This window comes from Eumetopias jubatus, unplaced genomic scaffold, assembly GCF_037043125.1.
Source record: "Eumetopias jubatus isolate StellerSeaLion01/CBP00866 unplaced genomic scaffold, mEumJub1_p1.0 scaffold_13, whole genome shotgun sequence".
Classification (NCBI taxonomy): domain Eukaryota; kingdom Metazoa; phylum Chordata; class Mammalia; order Carnivora; family Otariidae; genus Eumetopias; species Eumetopias jubatus.
In genome coordinates, this window is record NW_028274819.1 from 21,746,408 (window position 1) to 21,772,215 (window position 25,808).

The following is a 25,808-nucleotide window of genomic DNA, read 5'->3' on the forward strand; positions in this document are numbered from 1 at the left end:
TCTTCCGCCGCGGCGCCCTCGGATGCGCTGCCCGCTGATGGAGGAGAAGGGGACCCCGGGGCTGGCAGGGGCCACCGGCGAGGGACCGCGTCACGCGTCTCCCCCGTGATCCCGGCCCTGATCGCGGAGTTCTGCAACACCTGGAAGATCTGGACCCGTTGCCGGGGGTGGGGGCGGGGACAGAGGAAACGAAAGCCACCCCGAGCCTTAAAAAAAAAGAAGAAAAAAAGTAGCGGGGGGGCGGAGAGGAATGGGTTTCTTCTTGACAGCTGACGGAGCCTTGAAATTTTCCTCCACTACCCCCGCCCGCGCCCCCGCCCCCGCCCCCCGCACTCCATTTAACGTGAGATTATGAAATTGCAGAGGCGGTGGAGGGAAGGAGACAGGATATAACAGGGAGTTTGGAGGGAGAGGGGAAGGTGGCTGGCCGGGTGGCTGAAATCAAAAATCCAATTGCGCACTGGGTTGTGATGAGAAATCTAATCAGATATTTGGAGAAGGGGCCGGCCGGAAGGCTGGCGAGTGGGGGGAGTTGATCCCCAAATTCTTCGAAGGGGGAGCTAGGGGTTAGGAATCAACGATGTAAACGGAGACTTTTTTTGTGGCGGCGGCGGTTGGGTGCCTTGCAAAAATGAAGGATACGGGACGCAGCTCTCTCTTGGAACCGAACGCAGTGGATAAACTGATTGTGCAAGAGAAAACGAAGAGGGAAGCTTTTTCTTGTGAGACCTGGATCTTAACACAAATGTGTATGTGTGCACACAGGGAGCCTTGAAAAATTAGATAAACCCGTGTCAGACCCACGGGGCTCGGTGTGTTCTGACATAAATAAATAATAATAAAACAGCTGCCCCCCCCCAAAAAAGGATGATTGGAAATGGAGAACGGAGGATCCACAAAGAAAAAGTATGTTCCTTTTTCTCTATAAAGGAGAAAGTAAGCCAAGGAGATATTTTTGGAATTGAAAGTTTGGGGCTTTTTTTTTTTTTTTTTTAGGAAAGTAAAGACCTGCTATGGTGGTGTTTTCTTTTCTTTTTGAATTTCCCACAAAAGGAGAGGGAATTAATAATACATCTGCAAAGAAATTTCGGAGAAGAAAAGTTGACCGCGGCAGAATGAGGCATTGATTGGGGGAGAGAAACCAGCAGAGAGCACAGTTGGATTTGTGCCCATGTTGACTAAAATTGATGGATAATTGCAGTTGGATTTTTCTTCATCAACCTCCCCCCCACACCTTTTTTTTTTTTTCTTTTTGGTGTCAAGATCATGCGTTTTCGCTTGTTCTTAACCACCTGGATTTCCATCTGGATGTTGCTGTGACCTGTCTGAAATACAGTGAGTGATCCTTATTTTCTTTTTTTATTGATGGAGAAAATACACATTAATTTAGCATTCCTGGTTCCTTGATCCCTGCACCCCCTTTGGTGGGATTTGTAAAGACCTGGCTGTTGGGGGCCAGAAAATAGGGAGAGGGTGACCCAGGCTTCTGTTCCATCAGGTTGTGCTCACCAATAAGCTGGTTTGCTATAATGATGCAGGTTGTCTGCATCCTGGGCAAATGCCTTTGCAAATGTGCACTAGGAAAAAAAAATAAATCTCCCCAAGAAAGCCGCTGCAGTGTGGGGTGCCTGTGCTGTGTGATTGACACCCTGGAATGCGTTTAAGTTGCATGGCAGCCTTGGAGTTAGATGCACAAATGTTTAGCCACTGGAAATCGAAGGGACCCAATTTAAATTTCATTATCCAACCTGACATTGCAGATCAACAGAATGTATTAACACAAAAATATGATAATAAACCAAGCAGATGAAGGATGGCTTCTGGAGGATGGGTGGAGGGAGGGAGAGTGGGCACGGGGCAGGAAGTGGTGGCTGCACTTTCCCCCATCTCCTTGTATACACATGCTCAAATGTGGCCTTCAGATTACCTAGGTTCTCCCCTGTGCTAAGAATGGGAAGGAGGACCCACTTCTTTTTGACCCCACCCCCTTCAAACTAACCACTTTGGATAACAGAAGGGCTGTCCAGAGATTGAAGGTGGCTTGGGCGGTTGACTTGGGTTTTGCCAGAAATCTTCCCAACATCACCAAGACAGGACTCCTGAGAAAAAGGCAGAAATCTGGTGTCCTGTGGTAACTTAGATAAGGAGCTGAAGAAAAGGTCTGTGTGTTGAGCACCGGGTTTCTCATGTGTCAGTTTTGTCTTGGGAGGGAGAGGCCACTAAAGATCAATAAGAGAGGGTTGAAAATGCTCAGAGAGCCTGGGGGCCTGTAGGATCACCCCTCTTTCCATCTCCTTCCTCCCCCATCACTTCCAGGGTCATGGAGCTGGCTTTTTTTTTTTTTTTCTTTTAACAGAACTCTTCCTCTTCATCCTTCGATATTCCTCTCTGGGGCCTTCTATCAGAATCATAGACTCATATAACTTTAGAGCCAGAAGACTCCTCAGAGATCTAATGCCAATAAAAAAAGGAAACTGAGGCCTAGAGAAGCTATAACTCTGCTTAATGGCCAAACCTTAGGAGACAGGTAACTCACACGAGTCTTTAAACAGCAAACAAAAGTCAGTCTGGGGTCCAAGCTGGACAAGAATCAACCCTACATAGCATGGCTACTTCTGTCCCCACGGCTGCCATGTTTACCTAGAAGGGTCAAGGAAGGAACTGTCCTGAGAGCTTGACATAAACTCTGACCACTCTGGACCTCAGGAGTAGCCCATCTACAAGATTCATATCCTTTCTAAGACTTTTGTTTTTTTGTTTTTAATAGCAGAGCTCAGATAACCCTAGTTTTAGTACTACTAAAAAATATTTTTAAAAAAGATCCCCAACTCTGGTATATCCCAAAGGAGATAAGAGGGCAAAATCTCCTGGGTCCCTCTTTGGTGTTGGGCACATTTAATCTGGTGAGTTGTGGTCCCTGGAGAGTCATTAAGAACCGTGGAGTTAGATTTATATTAGGGAGGTGATAATAGAAACCAGAAACACCCTTGCTAAAAGCCTCTGAGTCTGTTTTTATGCTCACATCATCTATTCTTATCCTTTTCATTACTCCTTAACTAAACTAGCCTACAGCTGAGCACTTCTTCAAATTTATTTTTCTGGGCACATGTTTCCTGTTGGGACACAGATCAGGCAATACATTTATCAACCTATGAAAATAATCATGCAGGATTTTTTTTTTCCCTCCCCTGAGCTCCTTGTAGCCTTCTGCATATCTTAGAATTCCTTGCAGGTTGTTTGTTTGTTTGCTTCTTTATTTTGTTTTTACATGACCACAGTTAAGTCACTGCTTGAGATAATAGATTGATTCAAGTTATCTCAGGTTCCTGTTACGTTGCAACTTAGCACAAGTGACAAAAGAGGAGAAAAAAGTACTTTGTTTTTACTGCTTAGCTCTGGACATCACGTGGGAAACCCCCCAGCCTTGCAGTCAGTCTGGCTTCTGTTAATCCGTGGAGATCTTTCTTTCTTTCTTTCGTTCGTTCGTTCGTTCGTTTTTTCTTTCGTTCTTTCTTTTTTTTCCTTTTTGAATTCAAAATGTCTTCACTGCTACTCCAGTTAGACCTCAAAATACATTCCTCTCCTAAACATTGTCAGCACCACCACCACCACCCCCCCCCCACCCTCCATGCTTGCACACATGCAAACTTTTCTGAGAAAGAAGGAAGAAGGGAAGCGGGTGGGGGTGGGGGTGGGGGATAGAGAGAGAAGGAGAGAGAAAGAGGGTGGAGATATGTTTAAAGTTGTGGGCTGAAATGTGTCCTCCCACTCACCTCCATTTAAACATGTTCTTCAGATCTGGAGATAATGGAGCATCTAAGGATGGCATCATTTTTCATACTGGTGAATCACTTCCACTACAGTTAGGGAGGCATTGCCCAGCTTGGGGTTTAGCTCCTTTTGTTTGGCACTCAGGGTTGGCCCGGTATTCTAAGCAACTTGCTCATGGACTGATGAAAGAATTTTGACCATGCAAGACCAGGAAAGTTACCTCATTTCAGCTTATTTCAGGGACAAGGTTGGTGTCCTTTGAGTGACATTTGTGAGTAGGTAGTTGAATACTCGGATTCTGCGGAGGGCCATAGGCCCAGAAAGCTGCTGGGTTTTCCAAGTTCTGAAGTTACTTTTTCAAGTATCTTCCCACTCTGATTTAATTGCTGTGCCCTTTGGGCAATAACTTTAATTTCTATGACCCTCAATCTTCTCATCTGTATAATGGGAATGATAATGTCAACAAATTAGAATGGTTTTTGAATTATAAGTAATGTTATGCAAAGCCCCAGGCATAATAGGCCCTCTAAGGAGGCCTGTTTGTTATGATTGTTCTTGGATTAATTTGGATTAACTTCCTGGGAATTAATACAGGCTGGCTGAGCACTTTACCAGTTCTAGTGGCTACACTCAAAAACTAGGGAATGTGCAACTGATCTCACAGGAGTTGCCAGATTCTTCTTTTGATGTCTTATCAGGACAGATTGGCTGCAATATATCATTTTAGATAGGAAATACTGCTTCCACCAGAAGCCGAAAAATCAAGATTTTCTCCTTAAAGTATAGAAACATAAATCTCAGCAAAAATAACACTTGAGAGAGACTTTGGGGAAAAATAATGCTATTGTGTGTACTATGGGTCGAAAAGTTGCATATGATAGCTCTTATATATTAAATGTATAATTTTAGCTGTCTGTTACAGTGTCTGGCTCTGGAATGCTCAAAATAGAGGCAGATTTCTAGGCAATTATATAATTTAAAGTAGATAGTGTAAAATTCCGTTACTAATATTAAGGCCCCCAAGTCCACAATTTGGATGCATAGGCTTCCTAGATATAAGGAATCCTATGTTTGTTAAACCTCTTTTGTGATAGGATAAAGTCTTGATAGAGTCTATGAAATCAAGATTTCATGTACAACATACTTGTCTTATAGTTTGCATGTGCTAATCTCCCAACACCAACTTGCCAGGGGTTTTCTGAGGCAGCCGGTCATGGTCATTGCTCCTAATTTCATTGTCTAAAACAGCAACCCTGTGTTCTACCCATTTCCTCAATATGTTTCCGGAGACCTGTTCTCCCTTAGAGGGAAAAAGAGTCCTACTGTTTTAATTATTGTTATTCTTGATATCATATCTGTGGATGATAACAAGACAGGCTGAGGGATTGCCCATTGGAATTTTATACTGTGGCTTTTCAATTAGGAAAACAATTTGAAATCTGTGTTCGTTTTGGAAAAGCATTCTAAAGCTAATCATTTTCACTGATCTTAAGATGAGATGGAAATCATCTATGGAAGTTCTTACCATTTCATAAATTTTACTGTTTTGTGTGCTCCTTAAAGGTGACTAAAAAATTTGGTAAACTTGGACACTGGCACCATAAGTGGATATGAATATTCAGCTTTCCACTGTGTCACGTGTGTTACATGCACTATTTAACCTCTCTGAGTCTGTTTGCTCATCTGTAAAATAGGGGCGATAACAACCAGATAGAACTGAGTGCCATGAGAATGCAATCAGATTGCCTATGTTATGCACAGTAGGCATTCAATAAATGCACATTTAAATTGAGCATCTGTGATTTTAGTTTAAGTAATGCATAATTTGCAAATAAAAAATAAACTGATATGGTCTGGTTAAAGGAAGCAGTTTATCTAAATTCATGTTGGTATAGATTTTAAAAAGGAGAAATGTATTAATGAGGTTGGAGTAACACAAATAGGTACAATCAGTTTTGGTAAGATCCTATACTTTTTTTTTTTTTTTTAGTTTTTAATCACCAGGTGCTCATCATGACAAGGGCCCTCCTTAATCCGGATCACCTATTTCATCCGTCTCCCCACCCCAACCCCCCTCTGGTAATCATCAGTTTGTTCTCTATATTTAAGAGTCTGTTTCTTGGTCTATCTCTCTCTCTCCCCCCACCCCGCTTTTGCTCATTTGTTATATTTTGGTAAGATCCTACACTTTTAAAACATATTTGGATATGCTTTAGTGAATGCTATTCCTTCAGGAAAGATTGAAACATGCTTTGTGAATTGTGGAAAATATACTCTGTCCATGTAAACTTTCTTTAGATTACTTTATAATACAAATACAAAAAAATAATGATTTATAAATGGTGTTTTGGAAGACTCTCCAAAGGCATCAAGAGTCTCTTGCATCTTACTTTTCTTCAAAATGATTTCTCTGGAGAAATGTAAATTTGACAGTTGAAATTTGGTTGGGCAAGTCTTGTGGCTGAGACAGTGTGCTTGTCACACTCTCTGATGGCAAGGATTTTATTTGTTCTCTGGCATGTTCTCAGCACCTCAGGAGAGTTTTTGACAGTGTACATGCAGTAAATATTCTTTGATTGACTAATTGAATTTAGTTTGAGACATCCCCTTCAAAAAACTCAAATGCACGTATATCTGCATGTTTGCACCTTCCTGCAGGAACACACATACACGTAAGAAACGTGGCTTTCAGGACTCTGTAGAGGTTCAATGAAAAATACCCATCAACGGGTACTGACTCTGTGTGTGTGTGTGTGTGTGTGTGTGTGTGTGTGTGTGTGTGTGTGTGTGTGTGTGCACAGATATTAAGCCCTTATTGAGTGGCTTCCTTATGTTGCAAAGGCTGAGGTCTGAAAGTTAGGTGCTACAGTGTTTTTTTCCTACTTTTGATGTTACCAGTAACACACTGTAACAATTTGTATAAGTCATTTTACCTCTCTTAGGTCAGGCTCATATTCTCCTCTATTAAATAAAGGTAAAAACTAAGATGCCTTCAAGCTTTTAGGATGCTGAATTCATGATTGACTACCTAGGGATTCAGGATTCCTAGGAACTGAAAATATTAATCCCTGATCTCAGGATACTAGTTGTTAAAATGTGGAGTATAGTATTCTGGGAGAAAAGCAGAATCACTGTTACCATGGCAGATTTGTAGGGTAAAAAGGGGAAGGAAATCTCTAGTGTGTGTAGGGGAAATATAAAGCGATTTGAAATAGACAAACATAGCACGCTAACTTTCACACCTGTTAGCTAGTGGATCCTAAGTAGCAATTAATCTAGCAATGTCTCCGTTTCCTCAACTATAAAAATGGAAATAATTTTTTATGCGGTTATTTTGGGAGCACTGAGATGTATACATGTTTGGCACATGATCAGTATACAATAAATGCTAGCTCACTTTTTTTTCATTAAAATCCTTGGTTATTTTTCACAGAAATGGGAACATTTAACTGAAAGTCTTGTGAGTGTTTTGCTTTATATTTATACTGAGTATGTAAATGAATTTTTTGCCAATTTCACTATCAAAGTTGGCAATATTATTTTTGATAATGTTTTCCAGTGTCAATCATATTTATAATGAAGTCTAAAAGGATGAAAAACGTGTGTTAGATTAATTAACTTATTTCAACTTTGGCATGAGCTGATGGCAGATTTCTATGCTTATGGAAGCTTTTAACACTTAAGGAAGTTGTGGGTATAATTTCTTAATAACAATAGTAACTACTATTTATTTATTGAGCATTTGGTATGCACCAGGCATGATGTCAAAATTATGTATTTTTCTGCTTAATTCTCACCTAGGGAACTGAAACAAAAAGAGCCTAAGTAATTTGTCCAAGGTCATATAGCAACTAATCAGTGGACCTAGAAGTAGAAGCTACATTTCTTCTGACTTTAGAACCTGAGATGAGAATCAGTAAATTCAAACTTGTTCACTTGGTAACAAATAAACACTCCAGTTCACCATCATCTAGCCTAGTAATCAGTCTGAATATTTTGAGATTGAGATGGCTACAGTCTCCCCTTTCCCTATTTCTTGGAACAAAAGTTATACTGAGATGCTTAGGTCGCATATACGTTGCATATCTTCATGGTCTTCAACTATATCCAGGTGTGCCCCTAAGTGAGAAGGGGACAACTAAGAAACACTGGGGGAGAATTGCGCTAACTCACTCAACGTGCTAGCAGAAAAGCTTTACAAAATGCTGTGAGATCATCTGGAATTTCAAAGTTGTATGAGAAATAGGGTCAACGCTAATAGTGTTTGGTGTTTATTAGTTACAATGTCATATGAACCAGAGGCACTCCTAAGGGTGGGCACCTAATGCCTGATCTCGGGTCTCATCACGCTTAATCCATCTGCAGCACTTGATACCAGTGTGGCCTCTGGCTTTCTGAAACCCTTCCAGAGGATTAAGGTGCTGCTCACTGTCCCTTCCTTTATTAATTTCACTTCACTTTTTCCTCCTCCAGTCCTCCTGTTCTCTCCTTAAATATTGAAGGCTTCCCCCTTTGAGTTTATTCTGTTCTCTCTCTCTGCATTCTTAAGACATGTCAACTGGGCTTATTTTGAGAGATGACACTGGAATCCTTGGCCTCAACCACCTTGTGGCTAGTAAATCTCCATTGCCAGCAAGCCCCTCCTCACATATCTGGGTCTCCTGTGGACCTTACAAACTTAATACGCCAACTGTAACTGATTGTCTGCCCCCCAGAAGCCTATATATTTTCAGTTTCAAATGATATCAGTATCTCTTTCACTTCCCTCATATCCCGTGACTCATCAAATCACTCATCAATCTATTCTCCGTCTTAAACTCAGTTCAGATTCCATTGTTTCTCTCCTAGATGTCTTCTGATGATGCCAACTTTTCTCCAGTATAGTCCATTATTCATTCTTCCTTTAAAAGGATTATCCTAAGGAATAAAGCTGGACATCCCCGTCTATATTCTATAAATGTATTTATAGAATAAAATCAAAATTCAACTCTTGATAATACAGTCTGGCCAGCCTATTCATGCCTCTCTTGCCTGCCTGCCATACTGAATAGTTTTTTTCCTCTAGAAATACTCTAGGCTAGTTTTCGCTCACACTGTGAGACCTAATCCGTGTTTCTAGGATATACCCATACTTCAAGTCTCAGAGCAAGTTACTGCCTCTGGAAAAACATTTCCCAGCTTCCCCAGACCCTGTGAGTTCCCCCTCTCCTCTTTACATCAGCATTTTGTTCATAGATCTGTAATAGCTTTTTTTTAAGATTTTATTTATTTATTTATTTGTTTGTTTATTTATTTGAGAAAGAGAGAGAGCACGAGTGGGGTAAGGGGCAGAGGGAGAAGCAGACTCCCCGCTGAGCAGGAAGCCAGATGCGGGGCTCGATCCCCGGGCTCTGGGATCATGACCCAAGCTAAAGACAGTCACTTAATGACTGAGCCACCCAGGTGCCCCAGTAGCTTTTATCACTGTTATAACAACTGTTTACTTGACTAAAACCCACTAGATGGTGACTTTTTTTTAAGATATGGATCTCATCTTAACTTGTCATATCCCATATCTAACTAACGTATTGCACAGGAGTTCTCAGTTTGGTAGTGCCAATAACTATGTGGACTGATCTAACACATCTTTAAGGTGAAGAGTTTCCTTTAATTTGGTTGTTGGTGTAAGGCCATTATTTTCCAATATTTTCACCATTAGGATACAGTTTATTATTTTTTTTTTCCTTTTTAGGGACCCAGTGTTTCAGAACTACTTTGACCAATAAATACCTTGCCATTTGTTTCTCCATTTTTCCTAATTGAAACATATCCTTGCCAATCACCACTCTCGAAATAACCCACATAAACATTTTTGCCATGACCTGATATAAACTGAACCAAAAGAAAAGGAGTTTTAATTACGGTATGCAATTATTTGAGTACAGGCATGATTTTGAATCAGCTTTTGAAATATTGGTAATAGCTGTCTTTGAGGATACCAGTTTTGAAAAAAGTTCTATAAATATATTTTTAGCATGAAATTTAGGCTCTAATTTATAGCTGCTAATCGTAGGCTCACTGCAGGCTTTGCAACGCAGACTCCTGGATGGCATTGTTCACAAAGAATATTACTTACAAAAAGGAAGGTACTCCTTGAAGTTAGACACCACACAAGCTGCAGAGTTACATGAAATGGGCCTTTTTACTCATGAATGACTATTGGAAAGAGACTATGCCTTTTAATTTTGAATATTGCCCAAAGATGGACTCATGCAGTGGAAGAAATAAAAGATGGTCTCTTTAGTAAAAATGCCTGGATTGAAAAATTGGGTGAGTTGTAGTCACTTTTTACAACATGTGAACAGCTGATTTTAGGGAGCCTGTTTCCTCTCAGGAGATGCTCTGGCATCATGCTTCATGGACACTGCCTCCTTTCTCTCATAGGAAACAGCAGAAGACACTGGATTAGATTTTTTAAAAAAATTTTTTTAAAGTGTTAAATGGTAAGACACTAATTATGGTTTTATTTTATTCTTCAATCTTTGAATGTAAATAAATGGCTTGAATATGTTGAATTAGAACACTTCCTTTACCTTTAGTCTTTTTTTTTTTAGTTTTTCTTCTAGTCTTAGATTCCCCCCACCCCAGTTTAGAGATTACTATTGTTAATCTCTAATAATAGTAAATAAGAGAGCATTAATTGTAGTGCTTCGCAGTGCTTTTTAAATCTAGCTATCCGTTTAAATCCTCTCAACATTTGGGACCCAGAATTTCCAAAGCAATATTCTCTATTAGCTACACCCTTTGTGATAAAGCATCAGGTTCTGGTGTATGTGGTGGGGGGGGGAGGTGGAGTGATGTGCAAGGAAAGGTTTCTTTAGAGGAGCAAGTGCTATATTTGGCCTCTGGTTCTTGCCAGATTATAAACTGCTGAGACAACAGTTTTCTTAGAGGGGTCCATTTGTTTGTTTTATCCAATCAATTTTGGCCAAGTCACTGTCTGGAAAGTGGGAGAATTTAGCCATTTCATTGTATTTCCTTATTTGTTGTTAAGGTGGATATCTGGGATGGTGATGGGTTTCGTAGATTAAAAAACAGTAAGGTCTTTTTCTTATGACCAATACTGTCCTCTGATTATTAAAATCATCTGTACTTGTGATGCGGTCCTGCCTTAGAACAAGTTGATTGATTGATTTGTGATGTTTTAATACATAGCCTGTTGTATCCATTGATTGTATCCATCCATACATTGATATGTATTAATACATATCCTTTTGTAGGGTTTTGGAGTCTAAGAAATGTAGTACTATTCTCAGGACAATAGACAGATTTTCTTGAACCAATGATTTGATGGTGAGGACTTCAGTAACTAAGTATGGGGAGGGAGGTGGTTAAAAAAGCTGCATGGCATTTGAAAATGTAGACACGAATGGTTTAAAATGAAATGATTTACAATGGAATGGTTTACAGCTGAATCTGAGCCAGAGCTCAGATTGTGCTGATTTTACAACCTCAGGTGAAAAGGAGGTGGGTGGGTGGGACGGGGGAAGGAAGAAGGAGCCGGAGAGATTGCTTGAGATTCCCCTGAGCCTGGCTGTTCTGCTCTAAGCAGAGAGAATGCTGAGAGTTTAGTTGGCTGATCTCTGGAGAGACTCACCTGGACAGGGACCAGAGCATGTGTGTGGGTGAATGAATTCAAGTGCATGATGGGGACGAAGCCAGGGGACTCTGCTTTGCTGGAACTAAAAAGGCAGAACGTCAGAAGCCACCCTAAAAGAGTTAACATCTACACAGTGGCGTTCAGGAAGGCAAGAATGCAACTATGAAGGCTTTCTCTGTATTGTTTGAACGTTGCCATGGTGATAGTCTCCAGCAGAAGTTACATGTTTTTCGATTCCCCAAAGCAGCAAACAGCCTTTCCTCTCCTCCCTTTCCTCCCTTCATCCCTCCCTATCTCCTCCATCCTTGGTCCTTATCTCCTCCACCTCTCCCTCCTCCCGCCCGTCCTTTCTTTTGTTCTCACTTTCTCAACTGTTCTCCATTAACAGCAAAAATATTCCAACTCCACGAGGTCGCTTTTAGGCAGAAAGGGAGTCAAACATACAGCCTTCTATCCGGGTTTCTGTTTTCCCCCGTCTGTTTATGCATTAAAGACCTAATTAGACGGAAGCTGTGGATGGAAGCAGGGTTAGGGCTTTCCCTGTTGGTAGGACATAGAACATATTATAATGGTTGGTGTTGTGGTGATATGTTAATTGGATCGCTCCAGGCAAGTGCAGAGCAGCAGTCTCTGACAATTAGAAAGAACAATGACTTTACTATGAAGGAGCCCACTCTCTTAACCAGTGGGAGGATTAGCATGCATTGCAGGTCTCTGGAAGGTTCCTGTAGACCCCAGGAGAGATCTGCAATTGGAAATGCCTCCTGTCTCTTTAAAGCGAGGCTGCTCGCTCTCCTTTAGCTTCTTTTACTGCCAAAGAAAGAGAAGTGGGGGGAATGGTGAGAGATCTGGTTTCGTAGGTGGTGGGGGAACCTTTCGCCTACAGACCTGGGCCATAGGATATACTGCAGGGATGTGAGGAAGAAATCCTTGCCTGCTTAATGCACGTGGCCAGTGAATTGTGAAATGGGTCTCATTAGAGCCTTTCATATCCCGGCATGTGCCAAAGTGCTTTGCCGGCACAGCGCCATCACTTCAGGTCCATCCCTGCTGCAGCCAAGAAGGGACAGAGGCTCTGTCTGTGTTAAAGGCTCCAGTCCCATCGCTCTCTGTCTACTGTTCATTGTAAGGCGCCTCTGGGCCTCTCCGTCTGGCCAGGGATGAGGCGCAACACATCCCATAGGTGTTTGCAGAGAGGAAATATGAAGGATTTGAGCCTCACGGTTGGGTTTGAGGCTGCAGTGCTGACCGGCGCCCAGAAATTCCCTCTCTTTTCTCCAGGAATGGCATCAGAGCTGTTTGATAGGCTTTCCTGCAAATACACCCCGATGCCCACCTGAAACAGAAGATGGGTAGTTCAGAGCCAAATAAGTTATCAGAGCCCTTTGTGTTATTGCATACAGAGGTACTTTTTGCTTTTTCTCAGATTCACCTACTAGAGGTTTTAGAATCAAATTTTATCTCCCAATGCATAGCCCCATTCGTAGCCCTCAGAGCTTCCATATGCTGAGTGCTAACTAAGTGTTACGCACTCTGAATATCTCTTATCTAGAACATCTGATGATTCTACAAGGTGGTTGATATAAAAGCATAGATGTGGAAGCCAAATCAAATTGAGCCCTCTTACTTCTTAGATCTGGGACTTTTGGTAATTTACTTACTCTCTTGAAACTCAACTTTCTCATCTGTGACATGGGAATAAATATAGTACAAACTTGTGAATTATACTTGAAATAATGTATGCCAAACTCGAAGCAGAACATTTGCAATGAGAAACTTCAACCCATTATTTGTGAAAATATGAGAGTTATTTTCACATAACAATATTATGAAATAGTCATAAGGCACATGCCTCAGGCAGAACAATATTAAAAATAATTAAGGGCAGATTGTTTAATGAAAAAGGAAAAGTAGTTTTTGAAGATGAGTTTCTGAATTTGAAATGGTGAAGTTTCTGATATTTTTGGTATAACTCAGTTTGGAAAGCAGAATAGATAGAATGATTGAAATAAACTTCTGTTGCATTCATTCTGGATAGATGATTTTCATCCATCCATATTAGGATTTTTTTGTTTGTTTTTGTGGGATTGATCTCTTGGGCTTTGTGTCAGTTATGATGCCTTAGATTGGAAATAAGAAGAAATAATGCTAGCTAAGTTAAGCAAAAATAAGAGTATTTATTGGCATATACAATTGAAAAGTCCTACAGTACATCAAGTTCAGATATGGTTTGATCCAGATACTAATAATGTCATAGGTACTCCTGATCTGTTTTCTCTGTAATTCTCATAGCTCAGCCTTCTTCCATGGGCCATTTTCACCCTTAGAGCATTGTTTTGCATTCCCGAACTCATCCACCAAATAAAGATTCACACTTTGGTTGCACAATTTCCTTAAGACATCCTGAGATCTAAGCTGACTGGACTAGCTTAGGTTATATGCCCACTCATTGACCCATCACTGGCTTCAAGGGAATGGAGCTGACAGTCAAATACATATGCAAATGGAATTCAGAAGCTATCAACAGACAAGGGGAATTAGGTGCTAGAGAGATAATCACAGATAAATACCATAGGTCCAATGGTGGAAAGTGGGAAGAATGAGTTGTTATATTTCACATTGTAACTTGACACAAGGGTTAATTTTGTTCATACTTCTCTGTGATACTACATTGTTTATAGGTATTGCAGTTTTAATAACGACCTAAGGAGTTTTGTTCCTCCTGAAAATCATCTGGCTGTAGCTATCAATTTTTCAGAGGAACAACTTCATCTGCCTTCATGCTGTTTTTGCATTACTCCTTTCATGTGTTAGGAACAGGTTCTTGGTTTTGAATGGGAGTTCACATGCTTTCCTGGAAGTGTAGAAACAAAGGCAAAAACAAAAGAATCCTCTTCAGGCAGTAGCAAGTCACTGGTAGAGGTTCTTTAAACTGCCTCAAACACCCATGATCCTGGTCACCTGCACCAGCCAAGGCTGTGCTTCTATCCAGCTTTGATTTCATCTAATTTGTCACTGCAAAGAGCTCAGTAGTGACATAGTCCATCCCTGAACCCTCCATTCTGCCTACCCAAAGATAGTAATCCAGGTAATATGGCACAAGGTCCTTTGCTCCTTAATAGCAAGGAGAAGAAATGCTGATCTGGGCTTTTGATACAAATATTTGTTAATACCATCTATTCAAAGCATATGATAGCTCATCAAGTTCAAGGACTGGGAACTATCTCTTTTGTAGTCTTCACTCTGTGTGTACTGTACTGTACATACTATGGACACTTTATTCATACTTACATAGTGGCATGCTCTGAATTGAGAATCCAAGCAAGTCTAAATGATTCTCATAAGAACTGTTGGAGAGCAAAGTGCTGGTAGAGTAGGTTGTGCCCAGAAATTGACAACAGTGAAGGGGCACCTGGGTGGCTCAGTTGGTTGAGTGTCTGCCTTCAGCTCAGGTCATGAACCAGGGTCCTGGGATTGAGTCCCGCATCAGGCTCCCTGCTCAGTGAGGAGCCTGCTTCTCCTCTGCCTGCCTCTCTCTCTCTGGCAAATAAATAAAATCTTAAAAAAAAAAAAAAGAAATTTACAACAGTGAAGTAGATACCAGTTTATTGACTGCCATTTATATGGTAGAAATTGTAGTGGGTTATTTTCATATTTTATCTCATTGTATCCTTAACAAAACCACAATAATAATAATATCAATAAGAAGAAGAATACAAATGTGCCAATAAAGGTGACATTTATTGACCTATTGCTATGTATAGGCCCTGCTCCAAATGCTTCACCTTTGTAATGACATGGAATCCATAAGTAAATAAGTACTTTTTTTTTTTTTAGATATGAGTAAAGAGAAGTTTGGATAGGTTCAGTTGACATACCCATGTCACAGAGCTAATAAATGACAGCTCCGCTTTGAAATTCTGGTCAGCCCTGCCAAGCCATGACTCTGGATTTTTGAAAGTAAAACTTTTCCTGCACCTTTTGTTTTAAATATATCAACGATTTGAGATCACCTCAAGTAAACCACATGGGTGTTTTAGGAGGCCTTGTTGTTTGTCTGATGTTGGGAAGAGTGAGGAAACATCTCCTACCCCAGTGGTCCCCGGCAACTTTGAATATCTCAACAGGTACTAGTGGTTGGCGGGCCTTCTCCCTGAAGATGGGATGATACCACTAGTCACGTACCTAGCTGCGTACGGCCATGGTACGTATTTCTTGTCTCATTTGTAACCATCAGAAGACATCCTCCTCCATATGTATAAAGAGGAGATTGGGCCCTTTCCTCCAGAGTCCCTAAGACTCTTGACTCTCTCAAAACAGCATGGTAGGTGGGAGACGCTGAAGGGGAGATAGCTCTGGGACACTGTTTTTGCTGCCCATCCCAAGGAGCTACTAAACAAAATTGCTGTCCTCAGCTTATCCAGTCATTGGGACAGTTAGGAGGCAATGCCCCAAACCAGTTTCCTTACTCACTCACTCTATCACACTTTATTCTGCTGTTGAGACTGACACTACATCAGCATGGAAAGCAGACGCACACACTGCAGTTGTGGGATTTACGGACACAAACCCTTGCTCACTATGTGCACGTGTGTGCACCCGTCTGTGCACGCACACACACACACAAACACACAAACACACATGCACATAATCCCCACCAGTTTATCTTCACGTTCTGAATTCCCACCTGACTCCTGAGAGGCCTCTTGGAGCCATGTGCCATTCATCTTTCTCTATGATTCAAGGTAGGAGAGAAAGAACAACCTACAGGGCAGTAGGCTGTGGCTTCAGGGCATGGTTGGACATCTGAGAATTATTCTCCTTGTTGCCCACTGTATGTTTGACCCACTATCTGCTGTTTAAATAATATGAAGTGACTTTAATATCAGTTAAATCTTATCCCCAAATCTAATACTTTTTAAAAACAAACAGAAGAGGCTTGGTGCCTTTCGCTATTTGATGATATCTGAACACTCCTTTCCATCCCTTGGGGCTGGCGAGACAAAGCGGTACTTGCCTCATGTGGTCTCTAGAATATGCCCCTTTCCAACCCTAACTCAGGCTTTTAGCACTTCTCAGTCCCAGATAACTATAATCATGCCCTGATTTGCCCTTCTCCTCCCCATCCACCTTTATCACCAGTTATTTATCTTCCAAAGACATTGCTGTTCTCTTCCTAGCAAACCCTCACTTGTAAAATAAATGCCAGACCCTGAAATCTGTCTCTGTTCCAGAGGGCCTCTCTCTCTCTGTCTCTCGCAGCTCTTCTCTCAATTTCAGTGTGTATTTCTTAGCTATACCATATTGTTTTCATTTCCTATTTACTGCTTGTACGGGTGGTAGGTCTGTGTGCCTATTATTTGTTTCCCCACCTAGAGTGAAGGCTCGCTGAGGTCAGCCCCTTGACTCGCACCTCTGTGTCCTCGCCTCCATGCCTTACATAGGAGGAGATACTCAATGCATCTTCATAATAGAAAAAATCTGCTTCCTAAGTGTCCAACTGCTGATCTTAAAAAAAAAAAAAAGCATTCCTTTGTTTTTCATTAGTTTCTCATTATTTTTCCTAATAGATGGCCTCATAGACTCTACTCGGGGCTAGGCAACCTTCTCTATTAGGGGTACCCACCTCGCAGCATGTCATCTTTGCAATAAGAAGGGCTCTGTTTGGCTGAGTTTCCTGTAGGATCCCTTAAGAAAGCTGATATTCAGAGAGCAGTAATTCAGAGCTCTAGGTTTCCCACGGCTGTTTGCTTAGCAGGGATGTGGAGCTCCCTAGTCAAAGCAATATGCTTCTGTGGGCAAAGGCATGCTTATCGTCTTCAGAGGGCTACCTTGCTTCTGTTTTTCCATAGTGCTGACATGGCAGATGGATTTCCCAAGGGGCATGTTCCTGTTCAAAAAGAAAAGATGTTTCTTTTTCCAACTTCCTGTTCTATGACAGTTATAGGAGCATAATGAAGTTGCAACCCTTAATGTTTTAAATCTCCTGCCTGTGTTTGAGTATTATTCAAATATGTAGCATTGGTTCCTGAAGCTAATCCACAAAATGGGAAGGTGTCATGAGGAAGTTTGCAACAACAAAGAGGGGGAAAGGAGCAAAATGCCGTTGAGTTTCTCACAGAAGTATATTTATATGATTCAAAAAGCTGACCTTTATCTTTTTTCCTTTGTCATTTCGTTAGGGTCAAAATGTCCTTTTTTTTTTTAGGTTGAATGTTTATCATATATATGCTGTTTAAAATTTTTTCTCCTGATGTCGTTACTTGGCAAGATAAGTGTTTTTTGAGTACTCATATGTTTATAACACATGACCTCCATGTCTGTCATTAACTTCAATGGTTCAATAGGCTAGGATACTGCAATAAGATACAAACACTAGAGTCCTGGGGAAAACTTTGCACAGGTGGTTGTGGGTAAAATAGAAAACATGAACCCATATCACTGTAGCATTTTGATAACGGCTCTTTCCCACCGCTGAATGCCATTGTCAACTGTAACCGGCTAGTGCTGATTCTGCTACTTGCTACTTTCTGGCCATAGGACTCTAAGCAGGTTACCTTCCCTCTCTAAGGCTTTTGTATCTGGAAAATGAAGACTTTTGATTTAGATGCTCTGCAATGTTCCTTTTAGCTCTCTCTTTCTGAAGTCAAAGACATTTCACAGACTATTTGCAGGGTTCAGGACTATATTTGCCAGAGAGAGTGGAAATGCATTTTCCTTGTTCTCCTTCTCAGTTATTCCCGATGGCTTATTTCCTTTCTGCACATCTTGCCCTCCTCTGGCTTTTTTTTTTTTTTTCATCACGCTTGTCAAATATATTTCTTTCCTCTTCTATCTATGTCTAGCCAAGTCTCCCACATCGGAGTTACCTTTTGGTGGGTGTGTGTGACTATTGTGCAGGGTAAGCACTTCATTTCAGACTTGCTTCCCCTAATTAACTACGAAATTAAGTAGGTGAATTCATTGATTCAGCACTTGGTTTGATGTTTATATTAACTCATTAAAAGGGAAGCCCTGGATGTGGCCAGAGGCTTGACGGGAATCTTTCCCTCCCCCTGAAATCTCCTTTGACTTCCCACACTAGATCGCTATCTTGCTGTTTCTCAGAAGTATGCATGCATCTGGGGAACAGCCAAATGACCGAAAACTGAGATGGGCAGGAATTCCATTCTTTGTGATGATAGAAACAATCATTGCTTTTTCTTCTTCTCCCTGCCCTGCTCACTGGCCACTGCTTCAATTCTACTTCTCATATACCTGGTGAATTCCCTTTGGGTGCCTACTGAGATTTCAGTGATATTTATTCCATGTCAGATGCCCCAGTGGCCACTGCCCCCTTGGCACCAGGCCCATGAAGAAAGTAGACCTCCACAGGGGTGGAAATCCTCACCTTATTTCCATCAGAAAGAACTTACATAGGAAGATTTAATAGGGTTCCACACCCCACATCAGAGCCATCAACTGGTTTTTAGAAAAAATATTGTCTTAAAATCTATTTTCATTTTTGTTTCCAGCAATCACATCCTGTTTCATTTTTCTTTGCCTTGTACTTAATAACCACAAGTGAATGACAGGAAAGGTGGCCGTTTGTCAAAAAACTGTGCTTACCTTTTTTTTTTTTTGATTTTTCCCCCATTTCTATAGGGATTCATGTGGTTTTTCAAATCTCTATAAATAGTATCTAGCTGGTAAAATATGTTTTATGATAAAATAGAGTGGAATGTGGTTTGTAATAGAGTAGCATCCATTGTAAAAGAGGCTTTTCTTGGAGCCCATCCAAGAAGTTCAGTTACTTGTCTAAAGTAATTGGATTAAAAGAAACATGTACTAAATATATATTTTCTGATTTTTCTATACCTTCTGTACCTTGCGCCCCTGTTAAGAATCCTGAAGTGTTGTTGCCTTAAGACAGTTCATTTTATTTGTTTCATTTATTAAATTGTGTGCACTGATTGTTAGCATACATTGACCTTATCTCCCATTGAGGCATTGGTAGCAGCCTCTGTCGATCTCTCCCAGCACCTCGTACACACCTCTACCATGGCCCTCATCACATCATTTAGTAATTGCATGTTTATTAAATATTTTCCACATAGTATCCTGAGCTTTTTCTACATAGGGAGCCTGTCTTATTCTTCTTTGTGTATCTCTTTGATACATAGTAGGTATTCAATCAGTGTTGAAAGAAAATAAATGGAGTAGTGAACACTAAAAACTTGGAATTTGTTTAAAGCAAAATTTAATCTCTCTGATTATAATGCAGTTTGAATTTAAGTAAACTTTCTTTTGCAAATTTCTGTATCATAGTGTTATGAATTACTGTGTCAAATAGAACTACTAAATTCATTTTATACATTTGTGTTTTAAGACACTACTTTGGGTTTTAAAACATCAACACCTTTTTTTTACACATTGTCTTAAAATATGATTGAATGAGTATAAGTCAAGGAATTAGTTAATGTTAATCAATTAGTTGTTAATCTTTAGTTACTTAAGAGATTTTTTTTTTTTTTTTTTCTGGACGCTTGGGTGGCTCTGTTGGTTAAGCTTTTGCCTTCTGCTCAGGTCAAGATCCCAGGGTCCTGGGATTGAGTTCCCCATCAGGCTCCCTGCTCAGTGGGAGCCTGCTTCTCTTTCTGCCTGCCGTTCCCCCTGCTTGTGCTCTATCTCTGACAAATAAATAAATAAAATCTAAAAAAAAAAACGATTTTCTTAAATAGTCATTAAGCTATTTTATAGTGCAACCATAATATTTGCAAATTTATTCTGAAAAAGACAGACACCGAGAAGAAACCTAAGGTTAGCTTGTCTTATATGGACCAAATTGAATTGATGATTGTTAAGTCTTTTTTAACTTCCTATAGAATAAACATAAACACGAGAGTTTTTCCTAATACTTTGCATTTAAATTTTAAAATTTTCTAATTTAATATTTGGAATTGTTATGTGTATGTGTGTATATGCATATATGTTTATATGCACATAAACAAATACACATACATATTTCTTGGTATATCATAATTTAGAAGTCTGGATTCTACTTCAAAACTTACTTGCTGGTAAATATTGGCTCCTAAAGTCTTTCTGCAGTTGGCTAGAATCATTGATTAAAGTAAAATACTTTTGATTTTAAAGTAAAATAAAATGTATTTAAAGTAATACATTTAAAGTAAATACAATAAAATGTATTTAAAGTAAAATACATTGATTAAAGTAAAATACAGTTTCACAAAGTAGCATTGGGGCTTTGGACAGTTTTGATACAATTGTATAATTGCGGACTTAAGAGAAATGCCTGCATTCCACAATGTAAGATCTGCATCTAAGAGTAGGAAAGCTAGTATATACAGATTATCAATTTTTAATCAAGGACTTTTCCCATACACAACTCCATTTAGAAGATAAATGATCATTCAGGAATCTTTTTTTCCCCTTTGAGGCAATAACGCATTTGGTGTCTTTGCAGTGACAGGAAAAGAAAATGAATCATAGGTTTACACTCTGTTCATGGAGTCTGAATAATTTAATTAATGCTTTTATAATAAGACTTGCTTTCCTCCAAGATGATTTTTGTTTGAGACTTTGAAGCAAATGAAGATGTTTCATTGAAATTGTGATTTCTACTAGCAACAGTTTTTTCTTCCTTCCTTCCTTCTTTTCTTTTTTCCTTTCCTTTTCTTTCCTTTCCTTTCCTTTCCTTCCTTTCCTTTTCTTCTTTCTTTCTTTCTTTTCTTTACTTCCTTCCTTTCTTCCTTCCTTCCTTTCTTTCTTTCTTTCTTTCTTCTTTCTTTCTTTCTTTCTTTCTTTCTTCTTTCTTTCTTTCTTCTTTCTTTCTTTCTTTCTTTCTTTCTTTCTTTCTTTCTTTTTTCTTTTTTCTTTCTTTTTCTTTCTTTTTCTTTCTTCCTTCCTTCCTTTCAAGTTGAACAGGTCCAGGAGGAATTGTTCTTTCTCTTTGGGTCTTATACACCTTAGAAATGTAATAAAACTAAAAGACTTTTCCCCTCCTCCCTCCATGCACACAACTTTTCAGTTATTTGAGGGGGAGAATCCCTTCTGTGGATCTTTGCTAACGGAGAGCTTTCTCATGAAATGGATTTATCTGCATCATCTGCAAGGCCAGAACCCATAGTCATCCTCATATATCTATTACGGGCTTTAATTTTTTTTTTTAAAGATTTTATTTATTTATTTGACAGAGAGAGGCAGCGAGAGAGGGAACACAAGCAGGGGGAGTGGGAGAGGGAGAAGCAGGCTTCCCTCTGAGCAGGGAGCCTGATGCGGAGCTCGATCCCAGGACCCTGGGATCATGACCTGAGCCGAAGGCAGACGCTTAACGACTGAGCCACCCAGGCGCCCACGGGCTTTAATTTTTGAATCAGATATGGATGGATGTATCAAGGAAGGTTTGAGTCTATTATGTTCCCAGATGTTCATCTTCTCTTGTTTCATGAGTATACAAGATTGCTATTTGCTTGTTTTTGCGGTCATTGAGAAAAATGGCTAACTATAAAGTAGCTCTTATGGAAATCTCAAAATATTTTTTTCATTCTTGGTTCCGTCTTTTCACATCACTTCTACTTAATGAAAACCTTCAGCTTTCTGGAACTCCTAAGTGTATCTGTATTTAGTTTATGTTCAGTTTGGAGGATGCCCATTGTAATGTGCAGGAATGGACTGATGTATCATGCTAAGGTTTTTAATGATAGTTTTGTAGCACTGAACTTCAGGTAGAACCTTTAAGGATAGAACTTCATGCTGGATTGATTGGAATTATATTAATAAGTGAATGAGTTGGGAGATAAAACAAGTGGCCTGCATACTATGGTTCATTCCTAGTTTGCCACATCATAAGATGGGATAGAATAAAATGCTATCGTGTGATTCCCTGAGTCTATGATGCAGTTTTAAATGAAGCCATGGATCTCCACCATGATGTCCATATGTGTCAGCCATGAAAGAGTTCTTCCGTGTGAGATCTTCATGTGCCCTCACCCATAGTGACCGATGGGAGTCTACTTTCAGGGTTGATGGAAGTGGAGAATGAATGTCATACCCCAGTAAGAGGTTTAGGGTTGAGCAGAAATAATGTTTTAGAAGCTTGAGGTGGCAGGGCAATCCAGGCTCACATTCATCGAGGCAGTTTCAGTCGGAACCAGAATGAGAGAACATTTGATATAGTTCAGTTCAGAACAAGTTATTAAATGCCTGCTATGTAGTATGCTAGCCACTACCGATATGTGCTGTTTATGAAATCCTCGCCATTACAGAGTTTTAACGTGAGTAAGGGAAGAAATTCAACTTTCATTCTCAACCTTTGTGTTCTCTAATTTAGGAAAAGTCGTTTAACCCTTCAGAAGCTCTCCTTCTTCATCTGTTAAATGCAGCTGCTCTGCTCTGTCTCCCACATTCAGTGCTGTCGAAAGGAGGGAAAGAGTTGGTAAAGCTACATAATTCCTATTTAGGAGAGCTTAGAGTTTACAGTCTGCTGGAAAGAAAGGGGTCCCTTGGAGACTGGTTTTGGAAGAGCAAGCTAGTTGCTTTTCCTCAGGGAGCATATATATCTGGGTTGAAATGGGGGTAGGAATGTTGATAAAAATTGTTTTGAGGCCTGAAGTGCATCCAATGCATTAGGGTATGAAAGTCTCTTATGGTTTTTAAAAGGATACTTAAATTGAGGGTTCAGAACTGTATAGCAACACCTGGCTTACAGTAGGTGCTCAGGTGTCATTGTGCTCGGCTTTTTTCCCAGTAGCCAACTTATTGAGGAAGAAAAAAATAGGGGAAAGTATTAGAGCTGGCTTACGCAGATTGTTTGTATACACTACTGTGATCAAAATCACCTGACACACATGGTTACTCTCAACTTCCTTCTGCCTGTAAACAGTCAATGATCTTGTTAGTTGCAGCTGTAGACCCAGTGGTAGCAGAAATCTTTGTTTATTGAATTTCCAGCTTCCAATCAACTGTGCAAAGAGCAACTGTGTAAAAATAAAAGTCACTAGTCACCCTCTTCTCTCATCACCTCTGCCTCATTGTAAGAAGGATTCAAGTTCTTAGATTGGTTGAAAAAGTAGATGTTCTATAAATAACATAGGAGAAAATCTTTCTCTCTCTTTTTCTTTTAACAGTTATGGGCTGCACTGTGTTCTCCAAAATTCATATTTGGAGGTCCTAACCTCCAGGGCCTCAGAATGTGACTGAATGTCTCTAAATGTGACTGAATGTCTCTAGTCTCTAAATGTGACTGAATGTCTCTAAAGAGGTGATTCAGTTAAAATGAAGTCTTTATGGTGGGGTCTTAATGCAAAACAACTGATGACCTTCTGAAAAGAGGAAATTTGGACACAGACCTGCAGGCACGCAGAGGAAAGACTGTGAGAAAATAGTGAGAAGGTGGCCATCTGCCAGTTAAGGAGAAAGGTCCCAAAGAAGCCAAACCTATAGCCACCTTGATTTTGGACTTCTAGCCCTCAGAACTATGAGAAAATACATTTCTGTTGTTAAAGCTGCCCATCTCTGGGGTATTTTGTTATGGTGGCCATAGCATAGTGATACAATGACTGTGCACTATTTCCTTAACTGCACAGTAGAGCCATGGAGGTTATAACATAAGGGAATGATCTGATCTATGCACACATCTAAAGGAATGCATTCTGTCATCATCACCTCTAGCAAGCCTGAACATCAGCTTGGTTGTCCTCCAGAATGGTAGGTGGAGGTCACAAGAGTTGCTCTTTCAGGAGAATCATTGGATGAGCCCTAGATGCCCCACATGTGGGTTAGTTTCATATGTCTTGGGTCATCCAACCTCCTTCCATTCTGCACTTCTTTCAGGAGATATAGATTCTGAGAGGGAATTCTAAGTTCTAAAAGGGAATTTATTAGCCAGATATTTCAGGATCTGCCTTGAATATAAGGACTACCTCAGACCCCCATTTGGGTTTCTAAAACTTGCTATGCAAGGATCTTTTACTCCTGGAGTGGGGCAGGGCTCAGACATTGAGCTCCCTTGGAGTACACAAACCCCCGGCTATTTAGCAATAGCCTATTCAATATTTGTACAACTTTGCTATTTACAGACATACCTCATTTTCTGGCACTTCACTTCATTGTGCTTCACAGATATTCAGTTTTTTACAAATTGAAGGTTCAAGATTTCAGTGGAGGAAGTCACGGCAGATGTGTTGGAAATAGCAAAGGAACTAGAATTAGAAGTGTAGCCTGAAGATGTGACGGGATTGCTGCAATCTCATGATAAAACTTGAATGGATGAGGAGTTGCTTCTTATGGGGGAGCAGAGGAAGTGGTTTCTTGAGATGGAATTTACTCCTGGTGAAGATGCTGTGAAGATTGTCGAAAGGACAACAAAGGACTTAGCGTATTACATAAACTTAGCTGATAAGGCAACAGCAGGGTTTGAGAGGATTCACTCCAATTTTGTGAAGGTTCTACTGTGGGTAAAATGCTATCAAACAGTATCACATGGTACAGAGAAAACATTTGTGAAAGGAAGTGTCTGTCAATGCAGCAAATTTAAGAAATTGCCACAGCCACCCCAACCTTCAGCACCCACCACACTGATCAGTCAGCAGCCATCAACATCAGGCAAGACCATCATCAGCAAAAAGATTATGACTTTCTGAGAGCTCAGATGATGGGTAGCATTTTTAGCGATCAAGTGTTTTTTAATGAAGATGTGTACATTGCTTTGTAGACATAATACTAGTGCACACTGAATAGACTACAGTATATTATACTGTATTATATTTATATTTAAATATAATTTTTGTATGTACTAGGAAACCAAAAAAATTCATTTGACTTGCTTTATTATGATATCTGCCTTATTGCCATGGTCTTTAATTGAACCTGTAGGTAGTACCTGAGGTATGCCCATATTGTGTAGCATTTAGTGAAACAGATCTCAGATTAAATAAAGGAGAAATGGTGGGATTTTGTTAGTCTGATTTTGCCACTGTTGTAGACTAGTGGCGATAATCCATTTGGAGTGGTACGATGGGATATTAAAGAGCAAGTTTGAGGCAAGATAGACTTCAGATTTAGTCATCACATGTTATCACTTCAAGCTCCTTTAGAACTATATTTCCTAAACATTGCTTTCCTCACCATAAATAGAGATGATAGCAAATAGGCATAATAACAGTCACTGTAAATAGGGGTAAGAATAATATTCATTCTGTTATCATTAAATTAAAAAGAGCATGCACCTAGCAGACTATTTGGCACATAGTAAGGATTCAATAAATGTTAACTGCTATTATTCTTTATGGTATTTATTTTCAACACCTTCTTAAAAAAGTTTTTATTTATTTGTTTGTCAGAGTAAGCAAGTACAAGCAGGGGGAGGGGCAGGCAGATGGAGAAGCAGGCTCCCCAC